Here is a 7,843-nt window from a genome sequence, read left to right on the forward strand (position 1 = left end):
GGGGGCAGTGAGGAGCTACCTGAGGACTGGGAAACTACAGCTAAGGTGGTGAGAGAAACAAGAATGTTGCAAGTGGCAAGAATGTATTGGGTGTTTCGTCTGGTCAGAGGAAAGAAGACAAGGAAAGTTTTCAGAAGAAGAGAGTATTCAGAAGAAGAAGGCAGCTAAGAAAAAGTGGGATGACCACAGAGATGAAGGAAGTAGGCAGGAGTTCTGTGAGGCTAATCACATAGCAAAAAGAATTGTGGCAAAGGCAAAGGCTCAGGCCTATGATGAGCTGTATGAGAGGCTGGACAGTAAAGGAGGAGTAAAGGACTTGTATCATTTGGTGTAATCTGTGGTGAGAGTAGAGAGCAGGTAGAAGAGAATCTGGAGAGGTGGAGGTTTGCACTGGAGAGGAGAGGAATGAAGGTCAGTAGAGATAAGATGGAATACGTGTGTGAATGAGAGGGAGGCAGGTGGAAAGGTGAAGATGCAAGGAGTAGAGGTCGTAAAGGTGGATGACTTCAAATATCTTGGGTCAACCATCCAGAGCAATGGACAGTGCAAAAAAGAGATGAGGAAGAGGGTGCAGGCAGGATGGAGTGGGTGGAGACGGATGTCAGGGCTGATGTGTGACAGAAGGATAGCAGCAAGAGTGAAAGGGAAGGTTTACAAGACAGTAGTGCATCCTGCTATGATGTATGGTTTGGAGACTGTGGCTCTGTCTAAAAGACAGGAGGCTGAGCTGGAGGTGGCGGAGATGAAGATGCTGAGATTTTCGTTGGGAGTGACAAGGCTGGACTAGATTAGAAATGAGCAGATCAGAGGGACAGAGAAGGTGGAGCAGTTTGGAGATAAAGCCAGAGAGGCCAGGTTGAGATGGTTTGGACATGTGTTGAGGAGGAATAGTGGATATATTGGGCAAAGAATGTTGGAGATGCCGGGTAGAAGGAGAAGAGGTAGACCTCAGAGGAGATGGCTGGTGTGAAAGTAGAGGAGGCAATGGATAGGGCAACATGGAGGCAGATGATCCGCTGTGGCGACCCCTAAAGGAAGCAGCCGAAAGAAGAAGAAGATATCACAAATGAACATGAAATTACAACATAGCGGTGCCTCCATTAATGTAACACATACCCATTTTCTCTTGAATATTTTTAAGTTTACTACTATGAAATTCAATTAAATAATTAACCATTTCAACACTATGTTCATTTTTAACCAGACCCAATGGATTTACTTTACCAATTAACTGCAAAAAAAAAAAAGTTTAATTAAATTTCAAATAACAACATCAGGTACTCCAATGGGAACTTTTCTCAGCACAATAGCATTAGAAGGCTGAATTTGTTCCTGTTTACACCACTCAGCAACATGTCTAAGCTCCATAATGACACAATAAGCATTCAACAGTTAAAGACAGAAAATTTGGTAAAACGTAAATTCTTAGGGAGAAACTAATCCCAACTAAATTTTATAACCGCAAACACAAAAAATTTAACTCCGGTTTCACCACTGTTTAAGTCTCTCTTAAGTGAATTTCAGTCTTAAGCTGATATGAAATGGTTTTTAAAGCGCTTTTCTTTTTCAGAGTTTAATGTTGGGGCCCTTGTAGTTTTCATATTTCTCAGCATTTTTCATAGAAAACAATAAAACAGAAAAAATAAGATTTCTACCCACACACACATATATATAAACAAAATAAGAATTTTTTTAAGGGTCTTACACTGCCCCCCCCCCCCCCCCCCCCGCACCCCCCAAACTAAAAAAACACGACCCGAGAAAATCTTTTTAACCCTTAATGAATTATCATCAACTAAGTCACAACAACTGAACAAAGCAGTGTCACAGAGCTATGTACACATTTCAAACCTCAGGCTTACGAGTTACACCAGGCGTGGTGACTATTCAAATCAAAGGGAAAACATGTCTCTTCCCTTTTTGGTAATCTGACACTACATTCTTTGATTGTCACTACTGGCTTCCTACTACGTTCTCCTAATGTGTCATAAGTAAAATGTTCAGTAGGCTTTCTATTTCTCTCTGACATTCTGAGACTATCTGTTATGTCTGTGTAAGTAATATCAGGATGACTATCTGTGTCACTCTCATCCTGACTTGGTTCTACCACTCTCTCTGAGGAAAAATCTTTTGGCTCAGGCATAGTACTTAGAGAATTGGACACTAGAGGAGCATCTTCTTCAACGGAAGATATAGGAAAAGGCTTACTAGTAGACTCTCTGGCACTTTCTTCGGCTCTCTGAGAAGTCTCAATAACATCCTCAGCAAATAATCCATAATCAGACTCACTGTCTGATGAATACTATGCAGATGGCAAGTTATCATCTCTTGGAACAGGACTAGTTGCTGGAATGGAGGAATGGAGACAGCCCCCTTATTTTTAGCTTTCCTCCATCTGAGGCCATGTGCATATTGAGGGTACAGGGCTAGAGTCAACATCAGAAGTTAGCCTTTAACTTAGAAGTTAGAAGTTAACTTTTGTTTTTAGCTAACCTATCAGTAACTAGCAAAGATGCATTCTCTAGATAAACAAAGCACTTCTTGTAAGTCGCTCTGGATAAGAGCAACTCCTAAATGCTGTAAATGTAAAATGTAAATGTAAAATGTCTCATTGGGAGTACAGTTATAAGCATGTACCAAATGTGTGATGTGTTGACTCCAGTTAGACTTCTTCTTACTACTCAAAGTCCCCAAAATGTCCAGTAAAGTGTGGCTGAATCTTTGTGGCTGAGGGTCACCTTGAGGGTGATAGGGAGATGTTCTGGATTTCTTTACTCCAAACATAGTCAGCATCTCATTAATTAATCTTTTGAAATCCCTTCCCTGGTCAGAGTGAATTCGATTAGGCAGACCATAATGGATGAAGTATTTCTCCCACAGAGTTTTGGCTTTGTATCTTTTTTTTTATCTTTTGTAGGAAAAGCTTGCATGTATCTTGTGAAATGATCAGTTACCACTAACACATTGCACATGTTGTGGAAATCTGGTTCAATTGTGAGAAAATCTATACAGACAAGATCCAGAGGTCCAGAAATACTCAAATTATATAATGGAGCAGCCCTTTGGGGTAAGGTCTTTCTCGTACAAGGGTCTCATACAAGGGCCTAGGTTTTGTCAAACCCTAAATGACCACTGTCATCACGCAGAAACTTTAAAACACAGTTATGAAACTGCTTGGGCAGCACAACTTGTCTCTGGTCAGACAGTTTAATGGTGCGGTACAACAGACCAAGAGACAATTTCTCCTATTCTTTCTTCAGGAATTGAATGTCTGGATACTTAGCCTGGATACTCCATGCATTTTTACCTTCATTAAAAGCTGACCAGACTTCTCCAATACAAGAGTCACTCTTTTGAGCATTTTGAATGTCATCAGAACTTAAGGTAGGTAGCTGTTCAGCTCCCACTGTGGTACTCTTGCAATAAGCCTTAGGTAGAGCAGACACATGAGCTCCCATATAAGTCACAAGACAACTGGGAGAACTTTTCCCAATGTTTAGGGTCAGTCCCTGGCACATGGCTTGAACTCCTGGAGCTGAGATCTCCTGACATTCATCATCAGAATACAGACTGGCATGAGGGTATTTGGATAAAGAGTCAGCATCTATGTTTGTTCTCTCTGGTCTGTATTTCAGACTGAAATTGTACGTGGACATAGCAGACATCCACCTGTGCCCAGTAGCATCAAGCTTTGCTGAGGTCATTATACAGGTCAAAGAGCTGTTGTCTGTTACAACCTCAAAGGAAACACCACAGAGCTAATCATGTAGTTTGTATACTACAGCCCATTTCAAAGCTAAGAACTCAAGCTTATGAGCTGGGTAGTTTTTCTCAGAAGAAGAAAGACGCCACTGGACACAGTTGGTCATCATGCTCCTGATACAGAACACCACCTTAGCCATCCAGGCTTGCATCAACATGCAAGACATATGGTTTCTGAGCATCAGCAAAAGCTAACACTGGAGCTTGAGTTAACCTGGCTTTAAGCTTCTCAAAAACAGCATCACAGTCGGCCTATAGTATTCTTTGTTTTGAGAAGATTTTCTGTCTTTGGCTTTCTGACTGGAGCAAGGCGAGTAACTTTGAAGCAACTCATTAAGAGGATGACAGATTAAAAAAAAAATCTTTCACAAAGCGTCTGTAATATCCACAGAAACACAGAAAAGATCTAAGTTCGGACAGCATCTGAGGCTTGGGCCATGACACCACAGCCTCTATCTTGGATGTATGAGTGGCTATTCAGTCTTGTGACACAGTATGACCTATGTTGGTGTCAGAAGACCTTGCAAACTGACATTTATCCAAAGACAATTTCAGACTGTCTACTTTCAATTGGTCAAGAACTTTGAGAAGCCTTTGTTCATGTTTTTCCAAAGTTTTCCAAAATACAATAAGAACATCAAGGTACACCAAGACTTCAAGGAAGTTCATGTATCTCCTACTGTCCTCTCCATGACTCTTTGGAACGTAGCAGGTGCTCCAAAAATCCCCTGAGGCATGCACTCAAATTGATAAAAGCCTAATGGAAAAATGAAAACTTTTTCTTTGTCAGCTTCACTCATAGGTATCTGGTAGTACCCACTTCTTAAGTCCAAAACTGAGAACCACTTGAACTACTGAGAACCAAATGCATCCTCAATTCTAAGGACAGTGTACTGGTCTGGAACAGTTCTCTGGTTGAGGTTTCTGTATTCCACACACATCCAGATTTTCCCTGATTTCTTGTGAACTACAACAATTGGTGATGCATATGGGCTTTTTGACTCTGAAATGACTCTTGAAGTTGTTGTAGGTGCTTGCGCAAATCTTCTATGTCTGTGAGAATGTTCTCTGAAAGGTTTTGAATCTGTCACTCTGATCTCATGCATGGTGCTTTTGGAACAACCCACATCTCACTCATGACAAGAGAACACTTCAGCTCTCTCCATAATCTTCTTGCAAAAAAGCCTTTTAGCTTCTTCTGGCATTGGGGAATCCCCAAAATCAAAGGAATCAAAAGACAAGGCAGATTTCTTCTCTGACCTGAGAGCATATAACTGCAGAACCATGGTGACAGGAAAAATATTTGCAACAGGTGTCCCTCGTTTCAGAATGACAAGTTTGCTGGAAACATTTCTCACAGTGACCACTACGCGTCTATGGTCTATAATGGATAAAGAGTGCACTTCAGGTCTAACTTGAACTGACAAATGCTTTTCATAATGCTGATCCACCAGTAGGAGTGAATCTTCAAGTTCTCCAGGGAACTTGGGTGTGCCAATCACTCTAAGGACTTATGGTGATAGGCAATAGGCTTATGGTTAACAAACCAGACAGATCCCTTCTGTCTTGTGTCTACAGAAGAATCATCATTCTCTTTCAAGGTCTCATAAGCTTTTTCTGATCATGGGGTGTATTGTGAGTATGCTCAAAAACTGTTCACCTCCTTGATTTTTCTCACTATCTGAGTATTAGTTCCCACTAAAAGGGGTACATTGGACTGGATCAGGGCACACTTAAGCTGTCTACTGTTTCTGGTACCCCTGCAATTCCTCCAGTAGACTCTAGCTTAACTGACAGATATCCATCATAAGGATATTTGTGAGAGCTTAGACCCCCGATTTCTAGGTATTCTACTAGTTCTATTGGCAAATGTGTCAAATGTGCACTATAGAAACTTCTGTACAAAATAGTAACTTGGGAACCACTATCTAGTAGTACTCTAGCATAAATTCCCTCTATCTAAACTGGTACTTCTGATGTAGGCCCCACTAAACCCTTAGGTATATGTGTGGTGCTTACTGGTGTAGATGAACATTTGGTGAAATGTGTCTTTTCACTACCACACTCGGTGTAGACTTCTCTGTGGTCACATTCAACAATTTTGCAACCTGAGAGGACAGTTCCTTCACCTTTCCAGCTCAGAAATTTAGATGGCTGAAAAAAATGATGGTAGTGGCAACCTCTGCTCTCACTCCTTCTCTATCTCTGATCCATTCTTCTTCCTCCCTAACTTCTCTAAGCAGCTGTGAAAAAGATGGGGGATCTCACAGCTTATGAGTGAGTCGAAACTTGAGAGCCACCATATCACTAGTAAGAGCACCTTTTACAAGCAATTTGACCTTTGTTCAGGTCTTCAGTTTCAATTCCACCTTTAGAAAGAGCCTGATGAAGAAATGGATCCAGCCTGTATTTTCCCCTTTTTTTTGGTAAGTGTTTCTGAACCTGACCATTAGATCCGTTCCACTCGGGGGCGCTAGCGAGCAATCAATGGAGTAGGTTGCAACTTTAGTGAGCTCTGCACAAAAGTTATAATTTTCCCTTTTTAAATGGCGCTTTGGTCGACTGTATAATATTGAAAGGCTACCCAAGACTACGTTACATTTTTTTTAGACGATATATTTCCTGACGAATGTAAATGGCGAACAACCTGCACAAATACAAATATACGGACAAGCCCGCTACTAGCAAGACGAGTGGCGTCACACCTAGCAACAAAACTAGCCTGCCGTCCGAGATGGATGAACAAGCTAAACAACAAACTGGTATGATGACGGACATAAATACAGAGCTGTTGTTGTCTATTAAAGCGGAGATGACCAAGCTTTTCCAAACTGAGTTTAAGTCTATCATGGCTGAAGAGTTTAATGGAGTGAAGTCGGAGCTACAAGCAGTCAGACAGGAGATCGCTAGCAACACCTCCGCACTTCGGTCAGACTTGGATCTCATCAGGACAACGGTGTCAGACGTGGAAAGAGGACTCTCGGGATGTTCGGATGATATCACGGAGTTACAAAATACTGTGCGTAAACTGGAGGAAAATGTTCAAAGTCTACAGGAGAAATGTCTGGACATGGAAGGGCGGATGCGGAGGTCAAACATCCGTATATTGAATGTAGCTGAGGTAGATGGTTCCAGTACCCCTGCCTCTGTATCAAAGCTGATTAAAGAAGTCCTGAAAATGGATAAAGACGTGCTGATTGATAGATCTCACCGCACCCTGCAGGGGAAACGGGCAGACGGTAAACCGAGAGCGATCGTAGCAAAATTGCATTACTATCAAGATTGTGTGGAAATCCTCAGACTTGCACGGGAATCTGGTCCGCTACAACACAAAGGTTCAACCATACTTATCTTCCCTGACTACCCACCGAGTATAGCCCGCGCCAGGTCGGCGTTCAACGAGGTCCGTAAACTACTACGAGGACGGGAGGGGGTCCGTTATGGGCTCCTATACCCAGCCCGACTCCGGATCACATACAAAGGGAAGGATAAGCAGTTTCAAGACGCAGTAGAGGCCATGGCTTATGTTAAGGACAATATTCTGTAAGGTAGCGTCGTTTTTATACTGTCAACAGACTTTTTGGTGAGTACACGAACTTGGGCTTGAACACGTCTGAGTCTTTGGTGATGGGGATTGGAGATGCAAGGACTACAGCAGATTTGATTTTTCAAGAATTTCTGTTAATTTGATTGAACTGTGGTACATTTATTATTGTTTTTTTTATAACCTATATCTCTCCCTTATTATTAATCACTGTGTATCTCACCTAATTGTTTACCTGTCATCAGTATTATAGTCTAATAGTAGATACTAATTGCCACTTTTACTTTATTTTTAATTGAAATGTTTGGGTTACCTTATTTGATATTTTAATATATAGTATATGTGCAGAGCAAGCTGCAGAGCTGGAGTCCTCTTAAAAGCACTTTATGTGTGGATTTTCTTTTTGCGAGGGGTTAGTTTCTCACCATGTTCTAGTTGGTGACTGGGGAAGGGTTACTGTTGCACTAAATGTGTTGCTCCTATTTTTTTGTTGTGCTATCTTTCAGGTTAGTGGAGGGATCCTCTTCTGTCTGCATT

The sequence above is a fragment of the Pygocentrus nattereri genome, chromosome 15, assembly GCF_015220715.1.
Source record: "Pygocentrus nattereri isolate fPygNat1 chromosome 15, fPygNat1.pri, whole genome shotgun sequence".
Taxonomy (NCBI): domain Eukaryota; kingdom Metazoa; phylum Chordata; class Actinopteri; order Characiformes; family Serrasalmidae; genus Pygocentrus; species Pygocentrus nattereri.